We start from the raw sequence: 14,788 nt of genomic DNA, 5'->3' as shown, positions 1-14,788 counted from the left end.
ACCCTTTGACAAGGTGCCCTGCAATGGTGCAAAGAGGAGACCTATTCTCAAAGTGGTGGGCTGGGGGAGGGCTAAGGTTGTTTTTCTTCTAGGGGTAAGCACAGAAGCCAGACAGGGAACCTCTTTTCAGGAAGTAAGGAGGTAAAGGGTGGAACCCATCTCCTCAGTATTCCTCTGCCCAGTTTCCCTGGGAATGAACTAACTGGGGATTCTTGAAATTGCTGCCATTTTCCTAGAAGTCCCAGCCAGTTTCAGCCCCCAAAATCTTTTCTTTCCATCTTGCCACCAACAACCATAGCCAGAATGTGGATGGATTTATATCTAGCCTGGGAGCCCCATCCAATAAGCTTCAAGGCTTCCCCCACCCAGCCCCTTAACCTGGCAGTAAGGCTCCTGAATGGTTGGGTACTTGGGACTTGTGGACCTCACTTATCACATTAGGGCAGGGTTCTGGTTTGCCTTCTTTTTCTTTCTTTTTTTGGCGGTGGGGGTAGCATTCCATCTTCAAAGTATTAACCCTACTTTGGAACAATAAAGTAGAAGTTTTATATGCTAAAAATAAGTTTAAAATCAAATATCTGTTGAAACACAGTCCTTTCAGAAATTTTTAAAAATGTGATATAAAAACCAGATCTGAAATTATTTAATGATATAAACATATTGAGGCCCATTTTGTAGAGATCAATACATCATATATTTATATTAATCTTCCCCTTGGGCATGATGAGTATTACTGTGCAAACAGGTTAGACATCTTGCTTAGATCTTGTAAGAGAGAAAAAAATCACACATACTGTCCATTCCTCCATGCAAGACCAAGAAACTTGGGTGTGACGTATGACTTTGACATGGGATCCTTGAAAGAACTGTCAAGAAAGAGACACCATTTCCAATGCTGCAAAGATTTTCCCGCCACTGTAGATACAAATGGGGATTTCTCTGTGTTTGATTCAAACAGAAGTCTATCTCTGTGAAAGTTAAAAGCTTGAGAGTCAGAATCTTGTGCTCTAGAAAATATTTTCTTAGCTAAGGATGATTCGGTTTGGTTTAATTTATTGAGTGTTTTGCATTATATTGTACAAGTCATTATGCTAACTCTTTGTACCGTAGTTAATCACATTTTAATTGAGTCAATACCACACCTCAGGTATGGTTCTGAGTACTGGGGATATAACCATAAAAAGGAGGAACACAGAGCCTGCCTTCAGAGAGGTCATATTCCTGTGTAGAAAACAAATTATAGGGGCGCCTGGGTGGCTCAGTGGGTTAAGCCGCTGCCTTCGGCTCAGGTCATGATCCCAGGTCCTGGGTTCAGGCCCCACATCGGGCTTTCTGCTCAGCAGGGAGCCTGCTTCCTCCTCTCTCTCTGCCTGCCTCTCTGCTTACTTGTGATTTCTCTCTGTCAAATAAATAAATAAAATCTTTAAAAAAAAAAAAAAGAAAAGAAAACAAATTATAAACCCCTGTGAATGCTTAAAAAAAAAATAGATGTTTAAGCTTCTGGAAGGAACTGCAGTAAAGAGAGAGTAAGCAAACAGGGAAGGAGAGTATATTTTTATGAGTGCCAGAGAAGACCTCTGCAAGGTCATCTGAATGATGACCTGAGAGATGAGAGGGAAGCATCCATTATGAGGATCTAAGAAAGGAAGAGTATTCCAAAGAGAAGGAGCAACAAATGACAGGGAGCTGAAATGGGGAAATGTGTGGTGTGTTCCTAGGACAGCCTCGGTCATCCGGGTGGCAACGGCGTGGTTGAGTAATTGCGAGGTCTAAGGAACTGTGTTCAGAAATGTGTCTTCTTCAATTTCTTTCATGAGTGTCCTGCAATTGCACTACTATGTATTTACCCCAAAGATACAGATGTAGTAAAAAGAAGGGCCATCTGTACCCCAATGTTTATAGCAGCAATGGCCACGGTCACCAAACTGTGGAAAGAACCAAGATGCCCTTCAACGGACGAATGGATAAGGAAGATGTGGTCCATATACACTATGGAGTATTATGCCTCCATCAGAAAGGATGAATACCCAACTTTTGTAGCAACATGGACGGGACAGGAAGAGATTATGCTGAGTGAAATAAGTCAAGCAGAGAGAGTCAATTGTCATATGGTTTCAGTGATTTGTGGAGCATAACAAATAGCATGGAGGACAAGGGGAGATGGAGAGGAGAAGGGAGTTGAGGGAAACTGGAAGGGGAGGTGAACCATGAGAGACTATGGACACTGAAAAACAACCTGAGGGTCTTGAAGGAGCGGGGGTGGGAGGTTGGGGGAACCAGGTGGTGGGTATTAGAGAGGGCACGGATTGCATGGAGCACTGGGTGTGGTGCAAAAACAATGAATACTGTTACTCTGAAAAGAAAAAAAAGAAAAAGAAATGTGGGAAGGTGGAGTAGAGACTGGTAGGCTATAATAAAGGAACTGGATTTTACTCATGTCACAAGGGAAATACTCTGGGTAGGTATGATACCTCATTAAATGCTTTAGAAATTTGCTCAGACTGCCTTTAAAGAATGGGTTGAAGAAGCAGGAGGGAGAGGAGGAAGACCAGTCATGAAGAAGCTGCAAGAGCCTAGGGGACAAAGGATGACTGAGGCTATACTAACAACAGCAGAGCTGGGGAGAAGCAGCAGATTAGGAACAGTACTCTGTAGAGCTGGTTTGACTTGCTATTAGCCTGAACATGAGCTCTGTGGGAAGGAGGAATTGGGGTCACTCCTCAGTTTGTCCTGAGCAATTAGAAGTGGGTGGTTCTGCAAACTGGTGTTTGCCAAAGAGGAGGTGGATGGGGGGTGGATAAAAAAGGTGAAAAACACATTGATCATAATGAGCACTGATTAATGGGTAGAACTATTGAATCATGATACTGTATACCTGAAACTAATATCACATTGTATGTTATTTATACATGAACTCTGGAGGGGGGGCAGTGGGGGTGGTGGTTCTGGCAGATAGAAAAGGTCTGGGAACAGGGAGTTTGGCAAAAGCTGGGTTGGGTTAAAATACCTGTAGTTCTGTGCTGTCTGTGTTAAATTTGAGACTATTAAAAGGCACCCAAGTAGAGATATAAATCGGACAGCAACATTTGTGAAATGGAGCTTTGGGAAGAGACTTCGGGTGCAGATAACACGCTTAAGAAATCCAGGTTCATAGGTGATCACAGACTGAACCACAGACTGAACTAAATAACCTTGAAAGACTGCCAAAAGAGTAGAAGGGAAACAGTCCCTTCAAACCTCAATCTGAAATAGGGAGCCAGCAATAGAAACCAGCAAGGAGCAGCGCATGAGGAAATACAATGAGAACATGGGATGAAAGCATGGAAAACCAAAAACAAAATGTTTCAAGAATGTTTCCATCAGCTGATGGAATGTTTCCATCAGCTGTAGGGAGTGCTGCTGAAAGGTTCAGTAAACAAAGAGAAGTCCCTGTCCATTAAAAAAGTAAGACCATGTACTAATTAAGAGCATAACCTTTTTTTTTTTTAAGATTTTATTTATTTATTTGACAGACAGAGATCACAGTAGGCGGAGAGGCAGGCAGAGAGAGAGAGCAGGAAGCAGGCTCCCCACTGAGCAGAGAGCCTGATGCGGGGCTCGATCCCAGGACCCTGGGATCATGACCTGAGCCGAAGGCAGAGGCTTTAACCCACTGAGCCACCTAGGTGCCCCAAGAGCATAACCTTTAAAACCAGAATAGCTGGATTCAAATCTGAACTCCTCCTAACAGCTGTGTGACGTTGGGCAAGTTATTTAGGATCTCTGAGTAGCATTTTTTTTTTCCCTTTCTAAAAGGGGGATATTAATAGCACCATCTTTACAGGGTTGGTTTGAGGATGAAATGAGTTAATAGGCCTCAAGTACTTAGAGCCCCGCCTGCCTCATAGTAGGCTGTGTTGGCTATTGTTGGCATTTGATTGCAGTAAAAATCATTTCAGTGGTGTGATGAAAATAAAAGCATGATTAAAGTAAGTTTCCTGGAGAATGGGATGTAAAACTGTGCAATTATACAAATTTCCTCCAAGAAGCTTTTCTGTTAAGGGAAGAAGGAAGCAAGCAATAGCCAGAATGAAGCATGGTGTCAAGGGACTCTTTTTTAATGAATGCCATAACGGCGTGCTTGCTTGCTGGAATGATCTGGTAGAGAAATGCGCAATATAGGAAAGAAAATAGGTAATTACAAAAGAATGTTCTTGAGAAGGAAAAAGGAATTGAGATTCAGGGCACTTGGGGGGGTTGACAATAAACTGATATAGAAATAATCCATTTTAACAAGAGTAAAGGTGGGATGTATAGCTACAGAGGCAGGTAGGTGTGAATGGATTAGGTGGTGAGGAGATGAGGCAGTTTCTTATCTGATTTCACCTATTTTTTCTATGAAATATGAGAGATGACTGGAAAGAAAAAAGCAGATATAAAACAGGTCTCTCAGAAAGAGGCAAAGTAAATTTCCTGGGAAGGAGTAGTGGGATCGCCTGCAGGGAGTTGGCTGGAACACACTAAACAGCAGAGGATGGGGAAAAGTGTGGGATTTCAGAGCAGCGTGGAGATGAACATCTCTTTGACCATTATTGGGAATACTTGGAATTCTGATAGTGATTTAGGGAAAGAAAGCTGTAGGTGACGAGGTCAGTCCTACTAATCTTTGGTGAGAATCCAGGCTGAAGATGAGATTACTAGGGTTTCTTGAGATACTGATGCTCTTCAGCCCAGCACTTAGGTGAGACAGCTCTGGGGACAACCTGAGGTGGCAAGAGTTCTGTTCTCTTTCACAGTATGACAGCACCCAGGAGAACACAGTAACATTCCACTGACCTCTCCCCTGGAAAGAGAAGCACTGTTTCAGCATCTACAAAGGCCATTTCACTACTTGTTATAAGGAGGTTTTATCATACATTGGAAAGGAATGGACAGGTGAAAACTCTGCATCTGGTTTCCCCTTGCCAATGCCAGTATCAAAATTCATTTCTACCTTTCTTGACAAGAAGTATAGAAGGATAAAGCAGTTGTAGTAACCAATGATAAACATTAGTGCTGTTCACCAAATATTTCTGGCTCTCTCCCTTCTGGATACATGGTAATATTGTACTTCTTCACTCCATTAATCTTCGATGTGGTCACGTGACTTGCATTGGCCAAGGAAGTGAAAGCTAAAGTAACAAAGGTAACTTATGAGCAATAGTAAAGGATAGCAGTTTGTGTGGCTGCTTAAGAGATAGTGTGTGATTCACCACATTTTCCCCCACCAGCCAAAGCAACCAAGTATGTTCTTTTTTTTTTTTAAAGATTTTATTTATTTATTTGACAGAGAGAGATCACAAATAGAGAGGCAGGCAGAGAGAGAGAGAGAGAGGGAAGCAGGCTCCCTGCTGAGCAGAGAGCCCGATTCGGGACTCACCAGGACCCCGAGATCATGACCTGAGCTGAAGGCAGTGGCTTAACCCACTGAGCACCCAGGCGCCCCCCAAGTATGTTCTTAATAGTGGAAACTATATCGACCAGAGTCTTCCAGTGAAGAGACATGAAATAGAGTTTCCACCAACCATGATGGACCTATGAATGAGAAATAAGCCTTAAGTTCTTATAAGCCTCTAAAATTTTGAGGTAGTTTTTGTTACTGTTTCAAAACTTAGCTCACCTGAGGCCACAGTAATACTTTCTACTGCTTCCTAGCTTGTTTAGTAGGATATATTTTTTCCAAATGCATTAAGTAGAGGATAAGCCAGTGAAGCATGCTATCTCAAAATATATCATTCTAGCTTGTGTGAGTCAATGCAAAATGAATATTTTAAAAAAAATGTTTGGAGAAAATGTTTGGGATGTCTGGGTGGCTCAGTTGGTTAAGCACCTGTCTTGGGCTTGGGTCATGATCCCAGGATCGAGCCCCACAGGGCCCCTTTGCTCAGCAGAAAACCTGCTTCTCCCTCTGTATGCTGCTCCCCCTGCTTGTGTTTTCCCTTTCTCTGACAAATAAATAAAATCTTAAAATAAAGGAAAATGTTTATATCGTTTAAAGAATTGCAAGGAATCATTCCACAATTGGATAATTACTTTGGCTAAGTTTGGTTTGTGAGGACTCTTGAAGAAAGTATGCTTTCTTGTTTGAGGAGAAGGGAGGTAAGAATAATGCCCATAAGGTATAATGAAGAGGAGGGTAAAGTAGGAGCTTCCCTGGGGAAAACTGACAGACATGTCCTCCCCTTCAGAGCACATGATACTAAATGTGCACAGATTAATAATAAAGCTGACCAGGAAGAGCAAGCCTGACAGACACAGGCTTTACTGCCTTGACCTTTCCCTTCATTGAAGAAAGAAAAAAATGTACAGGCGTACAGATAGAATTCCTGGTGAAAAATGGGACTTAGTAAAAAAAAAAAAAAAAAACTCAGCCTCCATTCTTATTAAAACTGAAGTTGTAAAGCTTTTTTGTGGAGGAACGAGAGAGGGATAATTAACCTTTTTAAAATAGAACAGATGATAGGTAAGTAGATGGATGGGTAATATTATCCTCAAAGAGTTTCAAGGCATGGGTAGGAAGAATATTGACTTCAGTATGTTTTAATATATGCCAACTGAAACAAGATACCTCAAATCAGAGAACTGAACCTTCTAGCAGAATTTAGTTCACCTGAGCAAGGCATATGTGTACGTATGTAGAGTGTTCTTACTTGTCTACATATCTTAACTTCTTAGGATAACCAGTTTTTTTTTTATTAAAGATTTTATTTATTTATTGGACAGAGAGAGATCACAAGTAGGCAGAGAGGCAGGCAGAGAGAGAGAGGAGGAAGCAGGCTCCCCACCAAGGAAAGAGCCTGATGTGGGGCTCAATCCCAGGACCTTGGGATCATGACCCGAGCTGAAGGCAGAGGCTTTAACACTCTGAGCCACCCAGGCGCCCCGGATAACCAGATTCTTGTAGACAAAGACGAATTTTTCATGTAAACTGTTCAGCATGTGGTATGTGTTTAATAAATGGTAAACAAGCAATTTAAGAAGGTAAAATTCCTGTGGTTTTCCTTTAAAAGGTTATTGATACTGTAGGAAATTCCAGCAGTTACTGTAATTCTCTATACAGATTCAGACAGAGCTCATGATAAACTAATCAAATATTAGGGCTTTCCAAATTAACAGAATAGGCTTCACAGACAGTTAGCATCATATTAAAATGATGCAAGAACCCCTGGAGAAGATTTAAATGAAAAAAGAACAAACAAACAATTTTCTTCATGTCACAATTCCCAAGTCATTAACAAACGAACAAAAACTACCTTTCTTGTCTTCTATGTCGTCGCCTGGATGTGATGCATGAACACCAAAGGTTGCCTCCTACATGTTTGTGAAAGGACGGGAGAGACACAGAGGTTTCTTATAAAAATGGGGATACTGAGGGGCGCCTGGGTGGCTCAGTGGATTAAGCCACTGCCTTTGGCTCAGGTCATGATCTCGGGGTCCTGAGATTGAGCCCCGCATCAGGCTCTGTGCTCAGCAGGGAGCCTGCTTCCTCTTCTCTCTCTGCCTGACTCTCTGCCTACTTGTGATCTCTCTTTCTCCGTCAAATAAATAAATACAATCTTTTAAAAAAAATGGGGATACTGAATTTTACCCAGCTCTAATTGTGGCCTTCCAGAATTATCACCCTATGTCTCATTTCAACAATAAGATAATTAGCCCTTGAGTGCCCCCAGAAATGTCGCCTTAAGATACTGCCTTTTTTTTTTTATAATTTTTTTTTATTTTTTATAAACATATATTTTTATCCCCAGGGGTACAGGTCTGCGAATCGCCAGGTTTACACACTTCACAGCACTCACCATAGCACATACCCTCCCCAATATCCATAACCCCACCCCCCTCTCCCAACCCCCTCCCCCCATCAACCCTCAGTTTGTTTTGTGAGATTAAGAGTCACTTATGGTTTGTCTCCCTCCCAATCCCATCTTGTTTCATTTACTCTTCTCCTACCCCCTCAACCCGCCATGTTGCATCTCCTCTCCCTCATATCAGGGAGATCATATGATAGTTGTCTTTCTCCGATTGACTTATTTCGCTAAGCATGATACCCTCTAGTTCCATCCACGTCGTCGCAAATGGCAAGATTTCATTTCTTTTGATGGCTGCATAGTATTCCACTGTGTATATATACCACATCTTCTTTATCCATTCGTCTATAGATGGATATCTAGGTTCTTTACATAGTTTGGCTATTGTAGACATTGCTGCTATAAACATTCGGGTGCACGTGCCCCTTTGGATCACTACGTTTGTATCTTTAGGGTAAATACCCAGCAGTGCAATTGCTGGGTCATAGGGTAGTTCTATTTTCAACATTTTGAGGAACCTCCATGCTGTTTTCCAGAGTGGTTGCACCAGCTCGCATTCCCACCAACAGTGTAGGAGGGTTCCCCTTTCTCCGCATCCTCGCCAGCATCTGTCATTTCCTGACTTGTTAATTTTAGCCATTCTGACTGGTGTGAGGTGATATCTCATGGTGGTTTTGATTTGTATTTCCCTGATGCCGAGTGATGTGGAGCACTTTTTAAGATACTGCCTCTTAAAACATGTCTCAAGATTTCTGAAAGTTTTCTAAAGTCATTGTGACTGTTATATTCTGCGTGGAAGGCATCTTAGCCAAAACGTTTGTTGTTTTCAACTGCTTTTTCACCGACTGAAAGGAACTTCTACAGAGGGAAAAGTCTGAATTAAATAAGATTTTGTTCATATGCTTACATAGATTTTTAGAAACTATATGCCCACATACATAATTATAATTACATATATCCATGTATATTTATACATGTGTTACTATGATCACATTTTATTCATCACTTGTGAACTATAAATGCATAGGTATGAAAAATTGGTACTTAGTAGAATAATATTTATGCAGATCATTTCATCTTGAGTAGTGGTTGCTGGCCTTAGGTTAATAAGAGCACAAAACCATGCATATCACATTCTGTACATATGAATCATTCATTCACTCTGGAAATGATGTATAAGATGATGACAGTTGCTACCATTTATTGAATATTCACTGGATGCCAGGCATATGAAACTGCTTTTAAATTGTATAGCATTAGTTAAATATTAATTCTCTTTGTTTTTTACTATTAATGTAATTAGTGAATACACAATGATGGAACATATAAGTTACAAAGACATAGCTGCTAGGGAAAATTATCTACATTTTCTAAAAGTTCTGATTTCATATTTAAAAAAACTCTATAAACATACTTAATTGTGTTGACATGAGATGCATGTAAAAAAATATTTTATTTGACACTTAAACTACAGAAAAGAGTAAAGTCAGCATCAAGTTGTGAATTTGTTCCTGCTTGGTTTCCTTTCCATTAGATTTCAGTTCTTATTTGTATTCTGATTTGTCTCATTGATTCTAAAATTTTGTTTGTCTCCGTACACTCCTATTTAATAGTTTTACCCAGCTTGACTAGCTCCCCAGAGAGTCTGCATTACACCTTCTAAGCAGAAATAAAGCATCACCTACATGCACCAATAGACATCTGAAATGCAGGCTAGTTAGTGGATTTAGGTTGCTGTAAATCACTTTGAATGGAAAAAATGTGCTGAAACAAAAACTTTTTGAGACAGCTAATTTCTCACTTTAATTCATTAGAATGAGAAAATACGGCACATTTTTAGACTTTCATGCTGAAGCAATCTAATTAAAAGAAATGGTTAAAGAGCTCAATGAAATTTCATAAGTTCACATAATTTATGAAGTCAAAATGATTAGGGAGGAAATAGCAAAGTGCTGTTGACATTTTTACAGAGCCTGTTTTCTAAAACTGTTCCATTTTTGTATGAAAAAAATAAAGTCATGGAGGGGGAGGGGAAAGATTGTCACTAACGGATAATAACCCTAATAATGAATGGTAAGTCTCTATTAACAAAAGCAAGCTCTCAACCAGATGATGTCCCCCAGTCTGTTTTAAGAGAAAGAGGCAGAACAGAGGATTCACTCTTGAGAGAATTTTAGACTCATTGCCCCTCAGCTCAATCATGAACATCTACATCCTCTTCTAAATGAGAACTGGTGTTGAAGAAGGCAAGTCTCAGAGAATAGCGGTTCCTTGATAAACTACCAGAACTTCTGCTTGTAATTTCTGTCTCAAAAACAGGAACTGGACAAATCAAATACATCTGTCTGGAAATTTAAACCTAAAGTTACAGAATTGCCATGTGGAAAGGAGTACGTTGCATTAGAAATGAGGTGACTCAGGGAGAGATGGGTCTATATCTCATAGTGATGGGACTCCAAGGAAGCAGAAAGAAGAACTAAGCACAGATACAAAAAGATGTCAGAGGTAAGATAGTAGGGAGTCCCATAAGCTGCTCTGGTGTTTGCCCTTCCTCAGGGCTTCCTGAAGTTTTCCAGAATTCCTGAAATATTTTATACAGTAGGTTTCAATGAACCTCTTTTTTCATGAGGTAATTTGATGAGATCTCTGTACTTTGACCCAAAAAAATGTGCTGACTAGGGTAGTTCTCCTTTTTTAAACTAAAGTTATTAATTAACAAAAGCTAATTATCAAGCAGAAGTATCTCTGTTTTTTTTTTTTTTTTTTTTTTAAAGAGCAGGGGACAAGTTTCTACCTTCAAAGTAGGATCCAGGAAATGCACAACCCAACAGTGTCACTTTCTACATTTCCTTCAGTGTGAAAAGTGACATTTCCAGAGATGACCCCAAAGCTATCTCCGATTACTCAGACAGGAAAATATCCATTGTGCTTTTTAAAATGTTTCTAATGTCAAAGATTTAAAAGCAGATTTTCTGCTTAATTCCAAATTGCATATACAGGAAAAATGTGAAGAATCAGAACATCCCCAGTTCCTATAAACTTTAAGAGTCATGCTGTTCTTTTATGATTAATCAGATTCCTGTAAGTGTCCCTTAAAGGGAGGGCAGTGCCGCCCAAGTGCTTCTTGAGGAAAATCACATGTTGAGTGGAAAAAGCAGTAAAAAAAAAGATGAAAGATGGGGTATTTGGGCTCTCCTGCATAGTTCTCTGAGCCTGAAGAGTGTACTATGGAGTAGGTCATTAAGGTCTCTGAGTATCTTTCCTCTTCTACAAAATGAAGAAATCAGACTAGTTTTAGCATTAGCATTCCAAGTTCCTTCTAATCCTAAAATTCTGTAAATTTCTGAAATGATTAAGTTGCATTATAATGGGTACAATACATTAGACCTATCAAAAAAGGAGAGTCAAAGTAAAAGATTTTGAACTGCGGGGGCGCCTGGGTGGTTCAGTGGGTTAAGCCGCTGCCTTCGGCTCAGGTCATGATCTCAGGGTCCTGGGATCGAGCCCCGCATCGGGCTCTCTGCTCAGCAGGGAGCCTGCTTCCTCCTCTCTCTCTGCCTGCCTCTCTGCCTACTTGTGATCTCTCTCTGTCAGATAAATAAATAAAATCTTTAAAAAAAAAATAAAAAAAAAAGATTTTGAACTGCTTCAAAGTAATGTCAATTAACTTCATTAAGTCACTAAACTTAATGAGAAACAGAGAAGGCAGTTTGTATGAAGTCACAAATCTTAACTACACAGAAATAATATGCACTATAAAGTCGACCTGCATCCTAAAGTTAACCTGCTTTATGTACAAAACCGTTTAATTAGTGCCAATTCCATGAGAGAGATCAAGTCCAAAAGGTAATAGAGCATAGTGGTTTGGGTGAGGATTCTGATGCCAAATGGTCGAGGCTCAAATCCCAGCTCCCAAAGTGAGTGCCTCACTATTCACCAAGCCTCCTTTTACTTTTCTTCTGGGCATACAACTGGACTACTCTTTCTCGTATGTGACACATAGGAGGTAGCCAGAAGTAAGTTCTATTTCTTCAGGACCAGGCCTGTGAAAACCTCTTACTGTGTCAGCCACTCTCTCTCTTCCTCTTTCAGACATCAGGGCCAGAGGTGACCCAGAAGAGCCACCAACAGCCTGGATCCCTGAATAACAAAGAGAGATCCAGCCTCTGACACTAACTGGCTTCACATGCACAAGAAAGAAGCTATGTTGAGTCAATGCGATTTAGAGAGATATCTGTTACAATAGCAAGTATTAATGAATATGCAATAATATTCCGATTAATGGACCTAGGAAGGAGTCAGGTATAGTCCAGATGCTTTTTAAGGGAATTTATACCATGAATAAAAAGAGCAGTGCTATGGTCTGAATGTGTATGTTCCCACGAAATTCAAATAAATGTTAAAAACCTAATGCCCAAGGTGATGGTATTAAGAGGTAGCACCTCTGAAAGGTGATTACATTCACTGCGGATACAAGAGAGGTCCCTGAGAGCTTGCTCACCCCTTCTGCAGTGTGAGGATACAACATGAAATCAGCTGCCTAAAGGAGGGCCCTCACTATACCACACTGCCACCCTGACCTTGGACTTCCAGCCTCTGGAACTGTGAGGAATACATTTCTCTTGTAATAAGGCACCCAGTCTCCGGTATTTTGTTATAGCAGGCTTAAAGAGAGAACAAAAAGATAGCATCTGAAGAAATTATTTCAACTCTCTACACGTCAATTCCCCACCTGTAAAATGATAATTATAATATCATCTACCATAAAGGGTTGCGATGAGGATCAACTGAATCAACATTCCCAATGATGCTTATATTTGATGAAGAATAAATGTTAGGTATAATTAGTATGGAGGCTAAGACAACCTTCCTTAGACCCTTGAATCTGCTTATGTAATGCAGGGATCTAAGAGACAATCATCAATTTGTAGAGACTTAAAGAATAATAGAGATAAAATCCTACCTTGCTGTTTTACATTACAGAAAGGAAATTGATGGTTAGAAAACATCTACAGTTTTCACTGATTCCAGATCACACAGCTATAGAGTGGAAGATCCATAATTAGAACTCAGCTCTTTTAATTTCCAAGTTCAATGTCACTTCGATTACCTAACCCCCACATCTTGTTCACCACATTCCTCTCATTCTACCTCCATGTGCCTCCTCAATTTCCATGCCTTGCACAACCACAAGGGGCCTGAACTGGTATCTCTATTTGCTAGCATGTTCCCTTACACACACATAAACATATACATTCTACTATGGTAGATCTAACTAAAATTAAGCCCAGGTATAAACAAGTCCTGGCTCTTTGTTGTTTGTAGGATAAATTCATACTCTTGGCAAATCACAAACATCCTTTCATGGGCCCATTTCTGACATTTCCAGCCTCAATTTCCTAGGCACTCTAGCGGCACACCCCATTAAGATCCTATCTTTAGAATCTGATTATATCTTTGCTTAGGCTACCTGTCACTCTTCAATCCCAGCCCACTGTTTACCTCCAGGAAACATCTACCCCATCTTTCAAATTCAGAACATCACAACACTTACTCTATGAATCTGTTAATCAACGCTCAGGTAGACTGAACCACTCTGTCCTCTGATTAACATTTTCTTACTTATTCTGCAATACCTGTAACAGTTTTCTCTATTTACTTTTTATATCTCTGTTTCCCTCTACTAAATTGTGAGACCCAAATTCATGATTATTTATCTCTGGATCCCCAGCTTGAGGCACAGTTTGAGAGCCATAATAGAAAAATCAATATGCTTGATGAATAAATGAATAAATAAATGGTTTACTACAAGGGTTCTCAAAAGAGGGGGGAAAAAAACAGTAAATTTAATCATTTTTCCAAGTCCAGGCTTAGATGAACTTATTAGAAATTGTAAAAACATTTGACTTTGTTATTTTGTGGCTGTGTGTGTTTATGTGCTTAATTTGTTATACAGGAGAGCCAAGTCAGGTTTCAGGAGGAGAGAGATACAGTCAATGAGCCCTGGATTAGGAAGGTGGAAAGCCTTAGCTTCTATTTATAGTACTACCATGAACTATTTAATCTTTGGTAAATCGGTTAATCTCCCTAAGTCACAATTTATCATCTACAAAATAAGGAAGTTAGCCATATATGACAGAAGATGTAATATCATGTAGTAAAGAATAAGAGTATGATGTCAGCTAAAAGTATCTCAGCCAGTAGCATTTGTACATAATAGAAGAAACTTCCAACATAGTCAATGAAAGCTTATTCATCTGAGTAGTAGGACATTGTACTCCGCCACCAGAAGACCTTGGTTTTAGTCCCAAATTGGTCAGGACAGTTCTTCAAAAAACCACTTTACTTATTTGGAATTTAGTTTCCTCAATTGTGAAATTCAAAGGATCTCTAAGTATTTTTTCCTCTCTAAAATAAAATTCTCTGGTGTGCTACATACAAATCTAGAGGGATAGAGGGACTAAAGTCATTTAATTTTAGGAGATGATTATCCCCTAAGACAAGGATGACCTTTACTGTTTCCTATAATTTTGCAGATTCATAATTCCATACCCTACTGTATCCTAAGAGGTTTTCTATATCTGGGGTACTCTTTAAAGCCAGCAAGACACCCACAAACAGAAGAAATCAGTATTGTTCAAGAATGAACAAAATCTTTGCCTTCCAACAATATCTTTCTCATACTTGGAAGATTTGCTTTGTTCCCAGTGATTGACATGAAAAGCAAATTTAGATTATCTTTCCTCTACACTTCAGCAATTTCAATATGGAACACCCAGGTTCTGAGTGTCACTCTAGATCAAAAGGATATAAATCTTCAGTGAAATCGTTAAGGAAGACTAGGTGAGACTTTCTTTTTGTTTTTAGAAGATGCTAGTAACTCTTTGAGAAATTACATACCATCCTACCCCTTCACTGGATAAGGATTTTACATTGTTCCATCAATTAAGTTTTTTGTTGTTGTT

At 39.8% G+C, this 14,788-nt stretch overlaps 1 protein-coding gene across 3 annotated transcripts in view; it reads right to left on the bottom strand.

Moving 5' to 3' along the window:
* TAFA2 (TAFA chemokine like family member 2) overlaps nt 1–14,788 on the bottom strand; it is a 489,998-nt gene that overhangs the window by 61,759 nt on the left and 413,451 nt on the right. The gene's annotated exons all lie outside the window — the stretch shown is intronic.

This window comes from Lutra lutra, chromosome 8 (genome assembly GCF_902655055.1).
Source record: "Lutra lutra chromosome 8, mLutLut1.2, whole genome shotgun sequence".
NCBI classification, from domain to species: domain Eukaryota; kingdom Metazoa; phylum Chordata; class Mammalia; order Carnivora; family Mustelidae; genus Lutra; species Lutra lutra.
The sequence above is the reverse complement of the archived record's forward strand: the minus strand, read 5'-3'. Positions and strand labels throughout refer to the sequence as shown.